Source organism: Medicago sativa, chromosome 6, assembly GCF_051527215.1.
Source record: "Medicago sativa cultivar Bolivia chromosome 6, Bolivia_mono, whole genome shotgun sequence".
Classification (NCBI taxonomy): domain Eukaryota; kingdom Viridiplantae; phylum Streptophyta; class Magnoliopsida; order Fabales; family Fabaceae; genus Medicago; species Medicago sativa.
Genome location: NC_140754.1, coordinates 62,871,894 through 62,892,277, shown reverse-complemented (window position 1 = coordinate 62,892,277; position 20,384 = coordinate 62,871,894). Strand labels below are relative to the sequence as shown.

At 35.9% G+C, this 20,384-nt stretch overlaps 1 long non-coding RNA gene across 2 annotated transcripts; it reads right to left on the bottom strand.

Moving 5' to 3' along the window:
- Positions 1-7,237: 7,237 nt before the first annotated feature.
- Positions 7,238-9,669, bottom strand: LOC146916190 (uncharacterized). Of its 2 annotated transcripts, none has more exons than XR_015013772.1 (3): positions 9,455-9,669; positions 7,727-7,919; positions 7,238-7,591 (listed from the first exon to the last, which is right to left on the bottom strand). It is a non-coding gene; the product is annotated as an uncharacterized LOC146916190 (long non-coding RNA). The 2 variants fall into 2 exon arrangements; XR_015013773.1 differs by having other exon boundaries at positions 7,841-7,919.
- Positions 9,670-20,384: the final 10,715 nt, after the last annotated feature.

Sequence of the window (20,384 nt, the reverse complement as noted above, 5' to 3'; positions counted from 1 at the left end):
ATGATGGCTTGTAGGTTGATTGGCTCAAGTGTCTAGGGCTCTGATACATATTAGGATGGGGATCGTCGCGAATGTCTTCTTCATTTCTTTTATGTATCATATTTTGAAAAGACCTCGTTGCTGGATTTATTATTGTTGAGGATAATGTCTATTACGTTGGGGCCTTGTGCCAATAATATCGTTGACGTAGGATTTGGTTGAAAGTATATTTTTAAAGAACTATTCCGCTGCAGTTTATTAAGATATTCTAAACGTTGATTTTAAATAAATAGATATTTCCTATTTATGAAATTTTGAAAAGTAGTGTGACACTCCGTTGTGTGATTACTCTGATTTTATTTATTAATATTACGTTGTTGGGAGAACGGGGTGTTACAAGCGTAATTAGGCTCCTCAACATGTGAGCATAAAGCTGCCGGGCCTCAAGCCCCCAACGTCGTTTGAGCATTAAGCTGCCGGGCCTCAAGCCCCCATCTTTAATGAGTATGCAATGGACTCAATCTTCCTACAAATTAAACAACATCATGACATCTCTTGTAATTCCATAAACATAAACAACTTCTTAATTCTTTACAACTTAGACCGACTCATGCAACTTCAAGACATTAAATGGTCAACAGCATCGAATAACAGCAAGATTACAATATATAACAGTGCTTGGATGTATTAACATCATTGGAGGAATGAATTTCATCAACATATACATCATAAAACATCATAATATTACTCATGCTTCATCATTAATAGTTTCTGTCACCTAAACAAACTTCTGGAACTTCTGAAACATCCTAAACAACCCTCATTCTCACTTCTAAGATCAACTCATGACTATACGTGCGAAAGGATCGCATGGGGAACAAATTGGGCAACTAACACCTTAACTCGCAATGGCGAGTGATCTACTAGCAGTGGCGAGCTCAATGGTCTAGCTCGCAGTGGCGAGTACTGTTGCTCGCAGTTGCGAGTAATGTTGCTCGCAGTGGCGAGCGGTGGGTTCATAGCTCGCAGTTGCGAGTGTTGCTGCTCGTAGTTGCGAGCGATGCCTGTCAGTACTGCCAGAAACCTAAAAATCACAACTTTTCATCTATCCTCATGGTTCTTTCGTTCAATTAGCATCTAATTATCACCCTAGGTAATATCTAAGGTCTGTACACAGGTTTTGCATCATTCTAACATCTTTTCATGGTTCAATCATCAAAATCGATCATAAACCTAAATTCCCAATTCTCACAAAATCTCAACCTAATCATGTTAAATTCATTCTATAGAATTATACCCTTAATAATATTGAAAGTTAGGCTCACCCTTACCTGGTTATTGCAGAAATCGCAGCTCTCCTCTCTTGTTTTCCTCTTTTATGACTTTTCTCCCTTTTTCTCCAAAAGCGTTTTAACGTAAAAACGTTTCTAATTTATGTTTGCCTATTTATCTTTTCGTATTACTCTTCTCACCTCTAAACTTACTCTTTTCACATCACAGCCCAACTTCTAATATTTTTATTTTATTTTTCATATCTTATTTTATTTAGTAATAAAATAAGTCACACCAACATAATAACTTCACAAAATCGTATACTTCACATCAATCTTGAAAATCACATAATTTATCTATAAATCATGTAAACTACTTAAATTCTTAAATCATATAAATCACATAATATATATATGCTAAACTCATTAAATAATTATATAATTACGACGGGCGTTACACCCGCAACCAAAACTCACACTTCGACAACTTAGCAAACAACCTCTTCTCTTTCAAGACCACCAACACAATCCTCAAATGCTCGGCATGCTCTTCTTCAGACTTCGAATACACCAAAATATCATCTATAAACACCACCACAAAACGGTCCAGAAAAGGATGAAATATTCTATTCATATATTCCATGAAGACACCTGGCGCATTAGACACTCCAAATGGCATCACAGAATACTCATAGTGTCCATACCTCTTTCTGAACGCAGTTTTGGATATATCTTCTTCCTTTACTCTAATCTGATGATATCCTAATCTCAAATCATTCATGCTAAACACTTCCGCACCAACCAACTGATCCATCAAATCATCAATCCTCGGAAGCGGATACCGATTCTTGATTGTCACCTTGTTCAACTGCCGATAATCCACACACAACCTCATGCTTCCATCCTTCTTCTTAACTAACAACACTGGAGCACCCCACAGAGAAACACTCGGCCTGATAAACTGCTTCTCGAGCAACTCTTCCAACTGCTTCTTCAACTCACCCAACTCTAATGCAGACATACGATAAGGCACAATCGAAATAGGACTCGTTCCTGGCACCAAATCAATTGCAAAATCAACTTCTTTCTCCGGCGGTAATTCGGTAATGTCGTCCAGAAAAACTTCTGGGAACTCTTGCACTACCAGCAAATCACCAACTCCTTTCTCACTACTTTCCTTCAAGGAAGCAAACATCATGAACACACTAGCTTCACTGTCCAAAGACTTCTTCACTTGCTCCGCGGTCAAGAACTTCCCACCTTCCTCTGCTACTGGCTTAGAAAACGTTACACTCTTGGTCAAACAATTAATGTTAACACCAAAAGTCAACATCCAATCCATACCAAAAATCACGTCCATATGCTTCAACGGAAGACACACAAGATCCAACTCAAAATCAACGAGGACCTTAACACAAACCACAACCAACTGAGCTTCCGCAGCCAAAGATACCCTCCCTTGCCAGACTAACACACCTGAAGCAACCTGCTACTCCCCCACTACGCTCAAACCCACCTAAAAGAACGAAACAACAAAACAAGTACCGACAGTACTTCCGTACATGTCGCATACAACAGGAAATTCAACGAATACTAGTCCAGACAAGACCGACCATGGCTCTGATACCAACTTGTAACACCCTACTTCTATTAAGCGGTAAAACGCACGAACATACGAATATATTCTAGAAATAGATGCTACGTCTTCAAATAAAACATACATACATAAAGATCATGTTACATAACATAGCAGCGGAACATACATATAATCCATAAACATCTTCAAATCTCAATATAATAAAATTATATTCTCCAAACCTCAAATACAAATAACATCTCAACTCCAAAATACATAGACAAATAAAATCCATCATGCAAGTACTACCCTAGATCAGAGCCCTAATCTAGACACTTGCACATAAAAGAGGAACTCCACTCCTCGGCGACATCAAGCAAAACAATCTATGCATCCTGCACTCCATCTACCCGTCCATACGGAAAGGTAGGTGGTAAACCACTGACATCATAATCCATATATGAAGACATAGCATTCACGGATTCATACATATCACATATACATAACCATCCCTCCTAGAACACTAGCATCACATGATTATTATCCCCCATCACTTACATTTCAAGCTATCACATTATTAACATGACATAACAAGTATATCCAATCTCTAAACAAATCATCGACATAAATTCATCGATTATCAATCAATGAAGGATTACTCACCTTATTCTTCACTTAGCATACTTAACTCAACAAGTACAATTCATCATTTTAAAGTTATAAGCAAGCAATCATCATTATCAAAGAAATCACCACATCTTATGTATATACATATACAATTCTCACCTCATCATTATTATTAAATTAATTATCATCAAATAGGTTCACCAAGTGTATAAGCACAAACAAGTAAGACATGCAATCAGAGCATGATTCAATTACTCACAACCATCAATAAAATCCACCAATGTACATATACACCAATCCACATAATCACAACATTCACCAAATTTCACCATTACACAAATTCACCAAGTCACATATTCAATTATGACATGACTCATCAATTAATTAAATGCATGCAATGTTCTAGACTCTTCTAGATGCATGTGGTACCAAATCACGAAGCGATCCAAAAATGCATGAAAAATGTGATTCATATACTCCAAAAACACGCCAGGCTCATTATTAACACCAAAAGGCATCACCTTATATTCATAATGTCCATATCGCATCCTAAAAGCCGTCTTCTGCATATCTTCATCTTTTACTTTTATCTGGTGACAACCCGACCACAAGTCAATCTTGCTGAACACACGTGCACCCACTAACTGATCCATCAAGTCAACAATTCTCGGAAGTGGATATCTATTCTTTATGGTTACTTTGTTCAACTGTCGATAGTCAATACATACCTCATGCTACCATCTTTCTTTTTAACCAACAATACCGGCGCTCCCCAAGGTGAAACACTTGGTCTTATAAACTTCTTATCAAGTAAATCTTCCAACTGTTTCTTCAACTCGGCCAACTCAGAAGCTGATATACGAAAAGGTGTCATAGACACATGCTTCGTTCCCAGAATAAGATCAATAGAAAATTCAACCTGTCTCTCCGGCAGCAGACACTTTCTGATGTGCCGGTAAGATCAAACAACAATCTCTTCAGGAAAACTTCGGGAAATCCTCACACAATTTGCAACTTATCACTCACTACTAGATTCTCAGTAGATAGTGACGCCATCAACAAACACATCAAAATTCCATCAAGTGCTAACTGCTTCAGCTGCTTAGCAGACCAAACTCTGCTCCACTTTCTTCTTCGGCAGAAGAGAAATACACCGACTTACTAAAACAATTAATACGAACATGGTTGTACTCCAACCAGTTCATACCAGGTATTGGTTCTCTACATAACAATCAACTATAAGTACAACTTAAATACAGTACAAAACTGTAAAACGACACAACGCGACTCAACTACTTGGCCAGACGGACCGACCTGCTCTGATACCAATTGTAACACCCTGTTTTTCCAACATAAAAATTTCATAATAAATCAGAGTATTTAAATCTTAAACGAAATGTCACATACTACTTGAAAGTCATAAAATAGATAATAATAATTATCCTTCCAGGTTCAACATCATAAAAGTCTGAAAATACGCAGCGGAAATAGTTCAACGTGAATAAAGTCTTGGCACGCAGGCCTTATCAGAAAATCTCATAATTTGGTTCAATATTTATTCATAAAAAGTTCATAAAAGACACGTAAGGAATAGAAGTAAAGCAAGTCTCATCCCGTTACGTATCAGAGCACCTAGACACAATGTGAGGAGTCCACTCACGAACGCCTCTAGTCTTTATTACCTGCAAGTTACCCATACGAAGGGCAACATTTTCAAGCAGAAGGGGTGAGATTTCACAGTCAATAAATTAAACATATAATTCATCAAAAATGCAATTAACAACATAAATCAATACTAACATATCAACATTTATTACTTAGCATCATATCAATCATAATCAAATATCATCATAAATTATCATCATCAAATATCATCATTAAATTCATAATCAGACATCATGTTCAGCTTAACACTTGACTTGACAACGCGACTCAACTTGGCAATGAAACTCTTAACAACTTAAATCATCGTGATACTTCTTGATATGCAGATGCATGTGGTACCATTCGGGGCATCAAGCCCCCAACTTAAATGAGCGTTGTAACGCCCCATTTTTATTTAATTATTTTTAGTAGATGTGTGAATATTTTTATATGACTTTATTTGATATATATATATATATATATGTGTGTGTGTGTGTGTGTGTGTGTGTGTGTGTGTGTGTGTGATTTCATGTGAAATATATGTTTTGTGTGATTTTATGTGATATATGGTGTAATTCTATTTTATTATATGATTTATGGAGTTTTGTTTTATTTGAATGAATAATGTCTTATTATTTGAGGAAATAATATGAGAAATAGAAATAATATAGAATTATTATTTATTTTAATTAAAGGGAATTAAATAGTAATTATGTGAGTTTAGTGGGAGTTAAATGAAAAGAGGGGAGGTTATAGTTTTTGGGAGAAAAAAGAAAGAAAGAAAAGGAGGCAGAAACATTTTCACGTAAAAACTTTAGAAACTGGTTTGGAGAGAAGGAAGAGGAATCTAGGAGAAGAGCTAGGAAGAGAGAATCCAACCATTTTTTCTGTAGAATTTGCTGAGATAAGGTAAGGGTGGGATTCCTTTCACTAATAATATGTATAATTCTGAAATTTGATGAATTGTTGTGTTCTTGATTTTAGGGTTAGCAAATTATGCTAGGTTGCTATAATGAAATGAATTATGTTGAGAATGCATGTTTTCTATGTTGTTTTGACTGCTATGTTTCCCATAGAACCTACAAACATTGTTGCAAATCATTTGGGGGTTTGGGTGATCAGAAATTGGGATTCATATTCTCTAATCTTAAGTATGTTTTCTGAAATTGGGTTTGGCAAAGGTTGCAGGTTGTGAGTTTTGGGGATTAGGGTAAATCTTATTTTGATGTTCATAGTTTTGGTTGTTTGAGAAATTAGGTTTTGAAGATGTGTTTGGTTGTTAATAGAATAGAAAATTCATTGAAGTTATGTTAAATTGATGTTCAGGTCTTAGATTTATCATAGGCAATGTTCCTTATCAAATTTAGGGTTTGGGTTGATGAAAGTTGAGATTATGAGAAAAAGTGATTTTAAGTGTTTTTGAGAAATAAGTGATTCTGGGATAAGCTGTTTTTGAGATTTGAAAATATGATTTTTCAGTAAAATATAATAGGATTTGTCGAATAGAACGCGTAGGCGAAAACGGAATCGGATTCGGAGTAACGGTTAGGTTTTTACGAACGAAACGGTGAAACCGAAAAAAATGGGACTGCACAGAGCTACAGCGCAGGTGGCTACTGCCTTCCCACGCCTGGGTGCAGTTTTCCACGCCTGGGCGCAGCAAGGCAGCCCCTCATGGGTGACTGCTTGTTGTGTTTTCGTTGCGTGCTGTCAGAACTTCGATTGTTGCGTTCTTGTGTCTTTTTCACCCATTTCCTTGTTGAATTCACTACTACAGAAATGATTTTTTACATCAGTTGAAAATGACTTTTTACATCAGTTTGTAACCGATGTAAACTGATATGATGTGGTAAGTCCACATCCTTTCACATCTGGTTGCGACTGATGTGAAATCTTGAATTTCTACATCAGGTCTGCTTGCACTGATGTAATAGACGCACTTTGAAATTTAACCCAGCAGTTTTCACATCAGTTATACGATGGGGATTGAAGTTAAATATGTATATTTCACATCAGTTTTCAAAATCACTGAAGTGAAATAATTTTTTTTTCTAAATAATTTTTTTAAATGGCTTATCAAATAAGCTTGACCCCTGCTTTTTTTTTTTTTAATAGTAATAAAATGAAAACAAATTATGGATAATTTTAATGCAAAAAAAAAAGTTATATTATCTAATTGGATATTACATAATCAATCCTCAATATTCCAATCTATAAAAGAGGCATAAGCATACAATATAGCTAGAAATAATCCAATAAAACAATTTTAGGCAGAAATTTCAAACAAAAAAAAAATCCACAGCAGAATCATTATTGGATTTCCCCAACTATGTCCAGTTTTAGCTTTGGAAACCCCAATACCTAAAGGAAGCATATAAATCATCACCCCAGGATCTGTTCCTCTTTGTAAACTGAGTACACCATTCGTTAAGGCACGTTCATAATAATCTGTGTATGAGACTTCTTTTGTCCATCTAAACAGGTGCCGCGAAACCTGAAATCATTATCTTGCAACATAAATACTTCAACAGAATAAACTAAGAATCATCTCTGAATATCAATAATGTATCACACTGACATAGGAACACATATTCAACAATAAATCATAAACATAATACCAATAAACTACCTTTTTTTTCAAGTCCAATGAACTACCATATGATAATAAATTTAGCAGATGCGCATTTTTAATTTACCTAAGATTACATGAAGAACTAAAAGAATGACGAGTGATTGATTGTACCTTCAACATATTGTAAGTTGTGCAAGATTCTTCATTTTCTGTTGAATTAAAGATGTCAGCTATTCTCTTTGGATCCTTTCTACAGAAAAAGTAAAGTAAAGAACTGTTTCAGAAAGATGTTTGGAACTGACCAATTCAATTCAATTTAGTTTTGATTTGAATTATAATTGAATCTTGCCAGATAATTAATTAATTTAATTAAGTTAATGTGAATCTGAAAGGTCACATGGACATGTTGCTAAGCTGGACCCCCTAACAGAAGACGCGTAGATCAATTCTTTGTGAAACACGTGTACGGCTATAGCGACCTTGTATTTTCATTATAAGTGGTAGTCAAGCCTGTTCTAAATTACAGTTATCGAAAATGCAGTGAAGAGCTTTGAAAAAGTGGTATTTCACAGATGAACCAATACAATACAAGACATTAACACAAACCACTAAAGCTGAACCAATCATTTAATTTAAGAAAATTATGAAATCTAATATAAAAAATAGAAATCTAACAGGAAAAACTAAAAGAAGATAGACAAAATATGGTTACTCAACATCACATGATTTATTCTTTCCATATACATCAACATAATGATAAAATCAATGTAGAACTTATTGACGAAAAATATACACTTTGCATGAGAAATGACTTCACTTGGGAATCCATAAGCCATGTTCAATTAATGACAAATTAGCTTTCAAACCGCAAAGAGGAGAAAAAATGTCATTAAAAATTACATATAACTGTCCAGGAATGAAAGAGGCACTGTCTATTTCTAAATTCTCCAACATATTTGGAAATTAAAAAAATTCCAATGGGGAGAAGGAAGAGCTTCACAATGTTACCAATACCAGCATTAACCATTACTAAATACAAGGATGTTTGGGTAGACAACTTAATTAAGTGCTTATTGATTAAGAGAGTGCTTCTCGTACATATATAATTTGTTTCTACAATCGAAGAAGAAATGAGGGAAGTTTTTTTATAAACTTTGAATAATCTGTCTTTATATGCTATTTTGGGGGGCTTATGATAATAAGCTGAAAACAACATATGTGCATATCATTATCATAAGATATTTCCATAACTCTTACAAATACATACACAAGTGTTTAGTCATACAATGAGCCCAAAAAAGTTCTTCCATACAACCTATGTTAATGAAAAAACTTAGACATATCATTACCACACTTGAAATTTATTTCTACAAACCCTCACTTGCATCTTTTCTATTTCCATTTCCTAACATCTTCCCCTTAAAATTCTTCACACACGCTATCACTAGCATTTTTTAATTAATTAGTATCATTATGTCCAAACCACAACTTGATTTGAATGTTCGATGTGGACCTTGTTTCCTCTTTGAGATCTCTCTTTAACTAGTCCATCATCACATGTTCATGATAGGTCAGAGTTATGTTACAATTTAAGTTAATTACATAAATAATTACTCAAAAGAGTAGAGTTAAAATAGAAGTCTAGACACAAAGAGTAGTGTACAATTACTATGTTGATGTTAGTTATGATGTATATAAACAGATCAGTTGTGATTTCAAGACAAACACTTGCAAAACCCTAATTGCATCTTTTACAATACGAAATGAAAGATAGAGGAAGAGTACCTGGATGCCATCATCCCTCTGTTTTCTCCGCTTCAAAGAAGCTTGACTTTGTAACTGGAGCTCGCGGACAGAATTTAGTATTTCTGCAAAAAACCTTCTTTTTGTAGTCTCTATATGATTTTTCTCCACCTCTTCTAATCTTGACAGTCTTTCAGGATCTATATGAGATAGGCAGTATAGACTAATTCCATTCCATGCTCAGATAATTGTTGACCTTCAAGCTCATTTAACCGATGTCGAATCTGATTTCGATGACGGCTTTCCATTGCTTCCTCCAACTTGAAACCTGATGCACATTTCGGGCGTTGTTTCAAATTTACATGACACTAACACATTCATCAATTTTTCCAAATGAATTAATAAGACCACAAATATAAATGAACTTCAGTAAACATACACCGATAACTGATAAGTGGCCATAATAGCCACAAATCTAGAACATTATATCATTAGAGGAAGATCTGAACGAACATTATGAGTGGGATAAAGCTGCTTGAGATGATTGAATATTAGTTCTTTACATGCTTATCTATTTCAGTGACCAAATTAACATGTGGAACATTACAAAGATATAACAGTATGAAAAAAGCATTAATATTATATTCATTATAAGCTGTGACAACTGATAATGATGATGGACGTATTTTATCCAATTACATTGCTAAGTAAGTAACTTTGCAAGAACAGAGAACAAATAACTACCTCAAACTACACTATATGGTGTAACTTTTTAAATTTTATCTACTAACATAAGCACTTGTGAGAATATTTCGGAATCAGGAGAGTTTATGAAAACAGCTTATGGCATGTCTATAAGCTATTTTTAGCTTATTTCCATAATTTATCCTACAAAGCTTATGAAAAAAGTCTATATCTTATAAGAAAATGGTTTGAATACATTTTATCTTTTGTATAATTTAAAGCAATTCAAAACCAAAAACCATTATGTATTCACCTTTGATTTACAGAACGCTAGTAAGAATTCTTCAATGGAAGCGGTCATCTCACTCACTGAAGGTCTTGTTCTTTGACAAGTGTTTAAATGGCTATTTTCTAATATCCTTAGTAAAAGCAATTCTCCATTTGATGTAGCACACAGACTATCAAATAATTGCTGCATAATAAAATATATAAAGATAATTAATATCAGATGCTTAAAACACTAAAGCAAATAAAGCATCCAAATAAAAATGTACTTACAATTTTACCTTCTGTTGCCACATGCATTTGTAAGTAGCAAGTTGGTCCTGTTGCATTCAATTTCTTGCTAAATGCACTGGCAGCAGCAAGTTGGTCCTGTTGTATCTGGACAAGCTGACTAAGGAAAGAACTGGACCTATCAACCTAAAGAGAACCAAGCTCACATTCAATATACCGTATGCACGACAAAAAAAATTAAAATACACTCAAAAGGCACACAGAAAGAGGTGGGTGTGATATTCAGTCCTACCATTGAGGTGGGTTATGAAACAAATTAGAGACCTTATGTAACACCCATACTAGACATATCTAGAAAGTCTAGCACGTGCGTTGAATTTAGTACTAGATACATTAAAATTTACAACAATAAAATTCCGAATGAATTTCTATACAACAAAACGCGTTCGCACTATATCAATACATCGTATCTTATCTAATTTAAAATGCGTACATCCTTGAGATCCATATTCTGCATGCTTCGGGTACGAACGAGCTCTTGCTGAAAAATCCATCCGGCTACTACCTTGACGTCCAACCTGATATCTGAAAACAAATAAGGATTGGGATGAGACATAATGTCTCAGTGAGTTCCCTAAATCCTAGGCTATAGGTAACCTCAGGGGAAACCTACGGTCACCACGTGTCTACATTACAACCTGACGGTTGATTATACGTGTGTGGGGACTTGCATACTAGACGGTCGTGCATACTAGGGCCGTCATAGTCTCATCTTAACTTGTTATAGGCTTCACTTCCTATACGTGTCATGGCGGCCGAGGGAACCTAGGACCGCATTGCCAAGAATACGCTTACGTATCGAGGCCTAAACATAACGTAATCATGGCACGATTCTAAACCGGACGATTAGGGAAACCTAAGCTCGTCATCGGCATAACTTTCTTTACTTGCTTCTACTTGCTTAATATGTTGTGTCAACAACATAATATCTCTTATCACATAAGTGATTCTTTCTGAATTACTACTTCTTGACGAACTACGCCAAGTCTCTATGACATAACATATACATGAATAGTAAAATATGCATAGTCAGCTTCATTGATTATGTTAGCGTGTAACAAACATCTTATCTGAGTTCATTTTACGGATTAGTTCCGAGTGGAGTAACCCCGGAAGTTCATCCCTTACTACCGGTGAAAATGCTTTGCAATAGTGCACCGGACTCCCTTAATGAACGTGCGGGTCCCTTACGGCTTACCCCATTCCCCTAGGAGAACCTTTTATATCCAACCTTGGAAGGTATATAAAAGACACGACACTTTAACTTAGTGAAATACGGCTCCCTTTCGGCTTAACCATTCCCCTTGGGGAACCCCTTGAACCCAACCTTGGAAGGAATTCAAGAGACATAACACTCTTCTTAAAACTTGGTCTTATGCATGTAAGAAGGTTAAACCTAATTATTCTATCTCTTTTACCTCGGATCATTTAACGATCCCACTAGAGGTAAACTAAAGGCTTGCTTATCTTACTTTGTGAATGGATATGAAATCGATTCACGTCTTGCCATACTCGTATGGCTCTTACTTCTTTAAGAAGATAATACTCTTTAAACATATAAGCGAAGAGCTTAAACTTCACGTCTTATCATTCTAAGGATTCTTGCTAACTAGCTAGTTCTCGACGACTATGTCGAGGCTCTAGTTTTCCCTTGCTTAATGAATAATTTGCTACCCGATTCATGACATAATTCTCTCGCATGCCTTGCCTTACTATCATGCTTAATACTTGCCTCTTATCATAAAAATCTTGCTTTCATTGATCATCATTTAGGACCTTGGTTTGAGGGGTTTGCATTCGTAAAAAGACACCACGAAGAAAAACCGCGTCGCGAATCCCCATGCCTGCCTGAAGCAAGCAAAACAGTGAGGTTTCTCACTGTCTTACTCGCCTAGGCGAGTAGATTTGCTGGGGAGGCGAGTGGTAGCTCGCCGTGGCGAGTTGGGGGCGAGCAGGACCCCCCTTTCTGTGTTCTAGCTCGCCGTGGCGAGTAATAGCTCGCCGTGGCGAGTTAGGACAGTCCAGAACACTTAAAAATGATATTTTTGACCCAAAAACCTCAAACCAAGTGTCTCTATGTGTTTTGGAACATATTTGATCATTGGAAACTCATAAAACGTTCATATGGCAAGTATTAACACGTATAGCATGCATGGCCTAAAAAAAAAGGGGCAACTAGTCTAACACTTGAACCCTAGAATTCATGTTACTCATAATATACATACATGGCATAATTGTAATCCCAAAGGGTGGGAAGTCTATCTATGGAACTCACCTAGTGAATTTTCTTGAAACATCTCCAAGCTTATAAGCCCAAGAATCAAAAACCCTAACTTGATTTCCTTGCAACCTTAGCTCATGCCCTTTCAAACTTGTTGTCCTTATCTTGCAAACCAAGACACCATTTCAAGCTCCAAACCATACTCCAACATTACCCTCGAAACACATATTCAAAACTTAAAATCAAAAGGAATTCTTTGCGAGGAAGAATAAAGATATCAATCCATTCAAACTTAATATTCTTACCTTAATCATGTAGAGACCATTCCTTGTACCAATTTAGAAACCATCTTCACTATACACCAAACCCTAGTTTTCCAATCACTTCTTCAAGAGGAGAAAATAGAAGAATCAAACATAAATCATACCTCCTTAATCCTAAATGATCATAAAGGAACAAGTTTAGGAGCTTACCATGAGAGGATGAAGTTCCATGGAAGATTGGTGAAGAGGAAAAGAGATGGGATTATTTTCATGAGAGGTGGGAAAAGGAAAATCAATCCATAACCAAGCTTTTTACTTGTACAAGAGACCATGAGAGAGCCATTTTATTTCACTTGCCATGGAGGAAAGAAGATTTGAATGATTTGGTGGAGAAGGAAGGAGATGTGCGTGGGAGAAGAGAAGAGAGAAGGGAGAGAAATGTTTTTCCCCCAACTTAGAGAGAGAAAGAATAAGGGAAAATGAGATATTTTCCACCCAAAAACATATAAATATCCTTTTCCGTGAAATTACCATTATGCCCTTGCCTTTAAACGTGTTAAATCCGACACTGATACTTTTCCCGTAAATGGCTGACATGTCATAAAATATTTCCAATAACTTACTTTCCATGAATTAAATTCATCTGACACGGTCAACGGGTAATATACCGATACTGTCAGGCGGGATATTACACCTTACATTACCAATATTTAGAAAAAATGTTACTACTTAATTATCAATAAGTGATGCTATTCATATCTCTGGTATCATTAATATGAGTCAGAAGATATAAGATGAGCTTTAGATCAGGGTCAAATTTTATAAGAGAAACAACAACCACCTCTGAGACAATTTTATTGACCATTTCTTTCTTCTTAACTCCTTCAACTGCCCACAATTTTAACTGGTGCTTTGAAACATTCTGAGGAAACAGGAATCGCAAAAGACAACGTTAAAAAGAATTGAAGAAGAAAATCAATAAAGTAGATTAACAAATATATGTTCATTTGATTTCATGATGCTACTTTTGATTTCATAGACATGAACATTTTCTAAGATCAAATTATCATATATAAAGTGTTGATAAGAAACAGACTATTCTAACCAATGGTATCAAATTATTTTCACACTTCAATCTGATCTATTGTGAATACATAAAAATAAAACAAACTGTTAAAAGGTTACAAAACAATCCTTTTCCTCAATATAAACCAAGACTGAGTTTGAAAAGCAAAATTCATTTAGAGCTGTAATCAGCTTTTGTAGTTATTTAATAATCATGTTTTGATATGTTCATGTCAATTCAATGCATAAATTGCAATACACATTCACATATCAGTTTCTTGGTCCAAAATTCAACTCAAATTAACCAAATTTTAGTTAGTAAAGCATTGAATGTAAAGACTAATGTTATAATAGTCTTCCGAGAGTTTATATACTATAAATGGATGAGTAGCCGCACATATTTCACATACATGAATAATACTAGAGTCCCATAATCGCCGCATTTCCAAGTTAGCTGTCCTAACAACAATTCCATATTGCAATGCCTTACTTCCAGAATGCCTGTATTGTCTCTGAGGAAATGAAACTTAACAGAAGCAGAGTCAGAGGCAATTCTAAGTCGTTTTGTTTTGGTTTAATTATCAGATCGCAATGAAAATTAACAGAAGCAGAGTTAGCAATGTCCTACAAACAGAGTCAAATTAAAACATCAGATCGCAAATCTTCAAATCGAAACGGACACAACAATAACACAACAACACCAGTAAAAAAGTGGAGAAAACGAAATTAATTGAACATAATCAGCACACCTTTGATCAGAGGTGTCGGTCTACAGAGATTCGAAAAACCAAAGATACATCGCACACGATAGGACAAAAACTATAAACACTTCAAACAAACAAGAACACAAAATATGCATTTCATAGTCAAATATTCTAAACAAGTAAAAGAAATTAGCACACGTTCCATCTTATAAGACTTTCATTTTAAACCAAAAATAAACAATACCCTATTTTCAACTCATTTCAAAAATCACTTTTATCATAGAGATTCTTTTATCCCACTGAACCCAATAAGTTCATTCATAATCAAACGAGTACCTGAAAAACTAGATTGTTCATCCATGGCTGACAGAAAAACAAGCAAAGGTATCGATGTAACAAAACCCCAAAACTAATCCAGTAACTGACTGAAATAGGACAGATTCGACCCAGAATCCAGAATCAATAACAAGATTGTCGCAGTAGAACTCTGACACAGTGACTCGAAAAACTAGAAAACCCCAAATCGAAAAAGGGCTTACCGTCGAACATTAACGATTAACAGAACCGACCGACGCCGCTGATCTAGGAGATGTGGACGGTTGTTGAAGGCCTAACCAGAGGGGATCAAACACCGTTCATCCCATCCATGCCGTCGAAGTTGTATGCGAAAGCTTTTTGAGATCACTGTTCACACAGTTTCTGACCACGAAATAGGGAGTCTGTTCAGTGGAAGAGATAATACGCCACGAAGCTTTTTGAGTCTTGCTCCGATGACGTTTTTTGTAGGCGACGGAGAGGATGTTAGGTTCTTCGACGGTGAGGGTTCAATTGTTTTTTGACTGAGCTTGGAAAACATGTGGATGTGTTTTAGGGTGAGGAAGGGATAAGGTTGAAAATTTGTTTTACCTCAGGCAGTTTTCACCACTGATGTGAAAAAAGTTAACCAAAGTTTTCACTCAAATTGCAAAAATGCCACCGCGTTTTTTTCCCCTCATTTCAACACTCCACTGATGTAAATGTTATATTCTACTAGGAATTCCCATCAGATGCTTATGTCAACTGATGTAAAAACTCATAGTGTGTATCTTTCCCTTCAGATTTTTTTTGTGCTGATGTGAAAACTTAAACCCCCTTGATGTAAAATCTATATTTTGTAGTAGTGATTAGCTTTCGGTGTAAACATAAAAGTTGTAGATATTTGAGTTAGCTTTCTAATGGTTTTAGTTTGACATGAAAATGATTCATAGTTTTTGAGTTACGATAAAAATAGTCTAGGTGGGTCTTCAGAAAACCTTAAGAAAACTTAGCATAACTAATCCCAAGTTAGTCCAAAAACTTATGGTTGGTTTCCCAACTTCAAACTTAAGTGTTAGGGATTTAGTTGAGGTGTTTTATGGATATTTGATTTATGTTCTATTGATCAAAACTTAATTGCTTTTGGGGGATGTTTTAGACTTTGAGATGAATGTAATTGATTTATATATATGCTAGTTGTTGATAATAAAGTTGTTGTTCCATTGTTGAAAATTATTGTGTCGTTGAGTCATAGTAAATTATGCACATTGTCGTTATCATAGATGTTGTTGTAGTTGTTATGACGATAAATGATTATTGATGATGATGTCTTGATGATGATGTTTTGATGATGATGTTGTTTATGATTGATGATGATAATAGTATGATACTAAATGATTAGTAATGCTGATGTTTATGATGTCTGAAGTGGTTAAATATATGATGATAATTGATTATGAGTAATATTATGATGTTATATGACAATTATGTTGATGTAATTCATTCCTTAAATGATGTTAATGCATTCTATTATGCTATCTTGTTTCCTTTCCGTCGTTGACGTTGTTGTATCATCTGATGTCGAAGTTGGGGAGTGTGTCATAAATGTTTTAGGCACATATGTTGTTGTTGTAGTCGTTGTTGAAGTTGTATGTTGATATACACAAGTTGAGTCCAATTGCATACTCACATCTGTTGGGAGCTCATGCCCTGGAATGTTTATCATTCAACCGTTGGGGGCTTATGCCCTGGAATGTTTATCATTCATTTGTTGGGGGCTTATGCCCTGGGATGCTTTAACCATCCAATTTGTTGGGTAATGTGCAGGTAATGATGGCTTGTAGGTTGATTGGCTCAAGTGTCTAGGGCTCTGATACATATTAGGATGGGGATCGTCGCGAATGTCTTCTTCATTTCTTTTATGTATCATATTTTGAAAAGACCTCGTTGCTGGATTTATTATTGTTGAGGATAATGTCTATTACGTTGAGGCCTTGTGCCAATAATATCGTTGACGTAGGATTTGGTTGAAAGTATATTTTTAAAGAACTATTCCGCTGCAGTTTATTAAGATATTCTAAACGTTGATTTTAAATAAATAGATATTTCCTATTTATGAAATTTTGAAAAGTAGTGTGACACTCCGTTGTGTGATTACTCTGATTTTATTTATTAATATTACGTTGTTGGGAGAACGGGGTGTTACAAGCGTAATTAGGCTCCTCAACATGTGAGCATAAAGCTGCCGGGCCTCAAGCCCCCAACGTCGTTTGAGCATTAAGCTGCCGGGCCTCAAGCCCCCATCTTTAATGAGTATGCAATGGACTCAATCTTCCTACAAATTAAACAACATCATGACATCTCTTGTAATTCCATAAACATAAACAACTTCTTAATTCTTTACAACTTAGACCGACTCATGCAACTTCAAGACATTAAATGGTCAACAGCATCGAATAACAGCAAGATTACAATATATAACAGTGCTTGGATGTATTAACATCATTGGAGGAATGAATTTCATCAACATATACATCATAAAACATCATAATATTACTCATGCTTCATCATTAATAGTTTCTGTCACCTAAACAAACTTCTGGAACTTCTGAAACATCCTAAACAACCCTCATTCTCACTTCTAAGATCAACTCATGACTATACGTGCGAAAGGATCGCATGGGGAACAAATTGGGCAACTAACACCTTAACTCGCAATGGCGAGTGATCTACTCGCAGTGGCGAGCTCAATGGTCTAGCTCGCAGTGGCGAGTACTGTTGCTCGCAGTTGCGAGTAATGTTGCTCGCAGTGGCGAGCGGTGGGTTCATAGCTCGCAGTTGCGAGTGTTGCTGCTCGTAGTTGCGAGCGATGCCTGTCAGTACTGCCAGAAACCTAAAAATCACAACTTTTCATCTATCCTCATGGTTCTTTCGTTCAATTAGCATCTAATTATCACCCTAGGTAATATCTAAGGTCTGTACACAGGTTTTGCATCATTCTAACATCTTTTCATGGTTCAATCATCAAAATCGATCATAAACCTAAATTCCCAATTCTCACAAAATCTCAACCTAATCATGTTAAATTCATTCTATAGAATTATACCCTTAATAATATTGAAAGTTAGGCTCACCCTTACCTGGTTATTGCAGAAATCGCAGCTCTCCTCTCTTGTTTTCCTCTTTTATGACTTTTCTCCCTTTTTCTCCAAAAGCGTTTTAACGTAAAAACGTTTCTAATTTATGTTTGCCTATTTATCTTTTCGTATTACTCTTCTCACCTCTAAACTTACTCTTTTCACATCACAGCCCAACTTCTAATATTTTTATTTTATTTTTCATATCTTATTTTATTTAGTAATAAAATAAGTCACACCAACATAATAACTTCACAAAATCGTATACTTCACATCAATCTTGAAAATCACATAATTTATCTATAAATCATGTAAACTACTTAAATTCTTAAATCATATAAATCACATAATATATATATGCTAAACTCATTAAATAATTATATAATTACGACGGGCGTTACACCCGCAACCAAAACTCACACTTCGACAACTTAGCAAACAACCTCTTCTCTTTCAAGACCACCAACACAATCCTCAAATGCTCGGCATGCTCTTCTTCAGACTTCGAATACACCAAAATATCATCTATAAACACCACCACAAAACGGTCCAGAAAAGGATGAAATATTCTATTCATATATTCCATGAAGACACCTGGCGCATTAGACACTCCAAATGGCATCACAGAATACTCATAGTGTCCATACCTCTTTCTGAACGCAGTTTTGGATATATCTTCTTCCTTTACTCTAATCTGATGATATCCTAATCTCAAATCATTCATGCTAAACACTTCCGCACCAACCAACTGATCCATCAAATCATCAATCCTCGGAAGCGGATACCGATTCTTGATTGTCACCTTGTTCAACTGCCGATAATCCACACACAACCTCATGCTTCCATCCTTCTTCTTAACTAACAACACTGGAGCACCCCACAGAGAAACACTCGGCCTGATAAACTGCTTCTCGAGCAACTCTTCCAACTGCTTCTTCAACTCACCCAACTCTAATGCAGACATACGATAAGGCACAATCGAAATAGGACTCGTTCCTGGCACCAAATCAATTGCAAAATCAACTTCTTTCTCCGGCGGTAATTCGGTAATGTCGTCCAGAAAAACTTCTGGGAACTCTTGCACTACCAGCAAATCACCAACTCCTTTCTCACTACTTTCCTTCAAGGAAGCAAACATCATGAACACACTAGCTTCACTGTCCAAAGACTTCTTCACTTGCTCCGCGGTCAAGAACTTCCCACCTTCCTCTGCTACTGGCTTAGAAAACGTTACACTCTTGGTCAAACAATTAATGTTAACACCAAAAGTCAACATCCAATCCATACCAAAAATCACGTCCATATGCTTCAACGGAAGACACACAAGATCCAACTCAAAATCAACGAGGACCTTAACACAAACCACAACCAACTGAGCTTCCGCAGCCAAAGATACCCTCCCTTGCCAGACTAACACACCTGAAGCAACCTGCTACTCCCCCACTACGCTCAAACCCACCTAAAAGAACGAAACAACAAAACAAGTACCGACAGTACTTCCGTACATGTCGCATACAACAGGAAATTCAACGAATACTAGTCCAGACAAGACCGACCATGGCTCTGATACCAACTTGTAACACCCTACTTCTATTAAGCGGTAAAACGCACGAACATACGAATATATTCTAGAAATAGATGCTACGTCTTCAAATAAAACATACATACATAAAGATCATGTTACATAACATAGCAGCGGAACATACATATAATCCATAAACATCTTCAAATCTCAATATAATAAAATTATATTCTCCAAACCTCAAATACAAATAACATCTCAACTCCAAAATACATAGACAAATAAAATCCATCATGCAAGTACTACCCTAGATCAGAGCCCTAATCTAGACACTTGCACATAAAAGAGGAACTCCACTCCTCGGCGACATCAAGCAAAACAATCTATGCATCCTGCACTCCATCTACCCGTCCATACGGAAAGGTAGGTGGTAAACCACTGACATCATAATCCATATATGAAGACATAGCATTCACGGATTCATACATATCACATATACATAACCA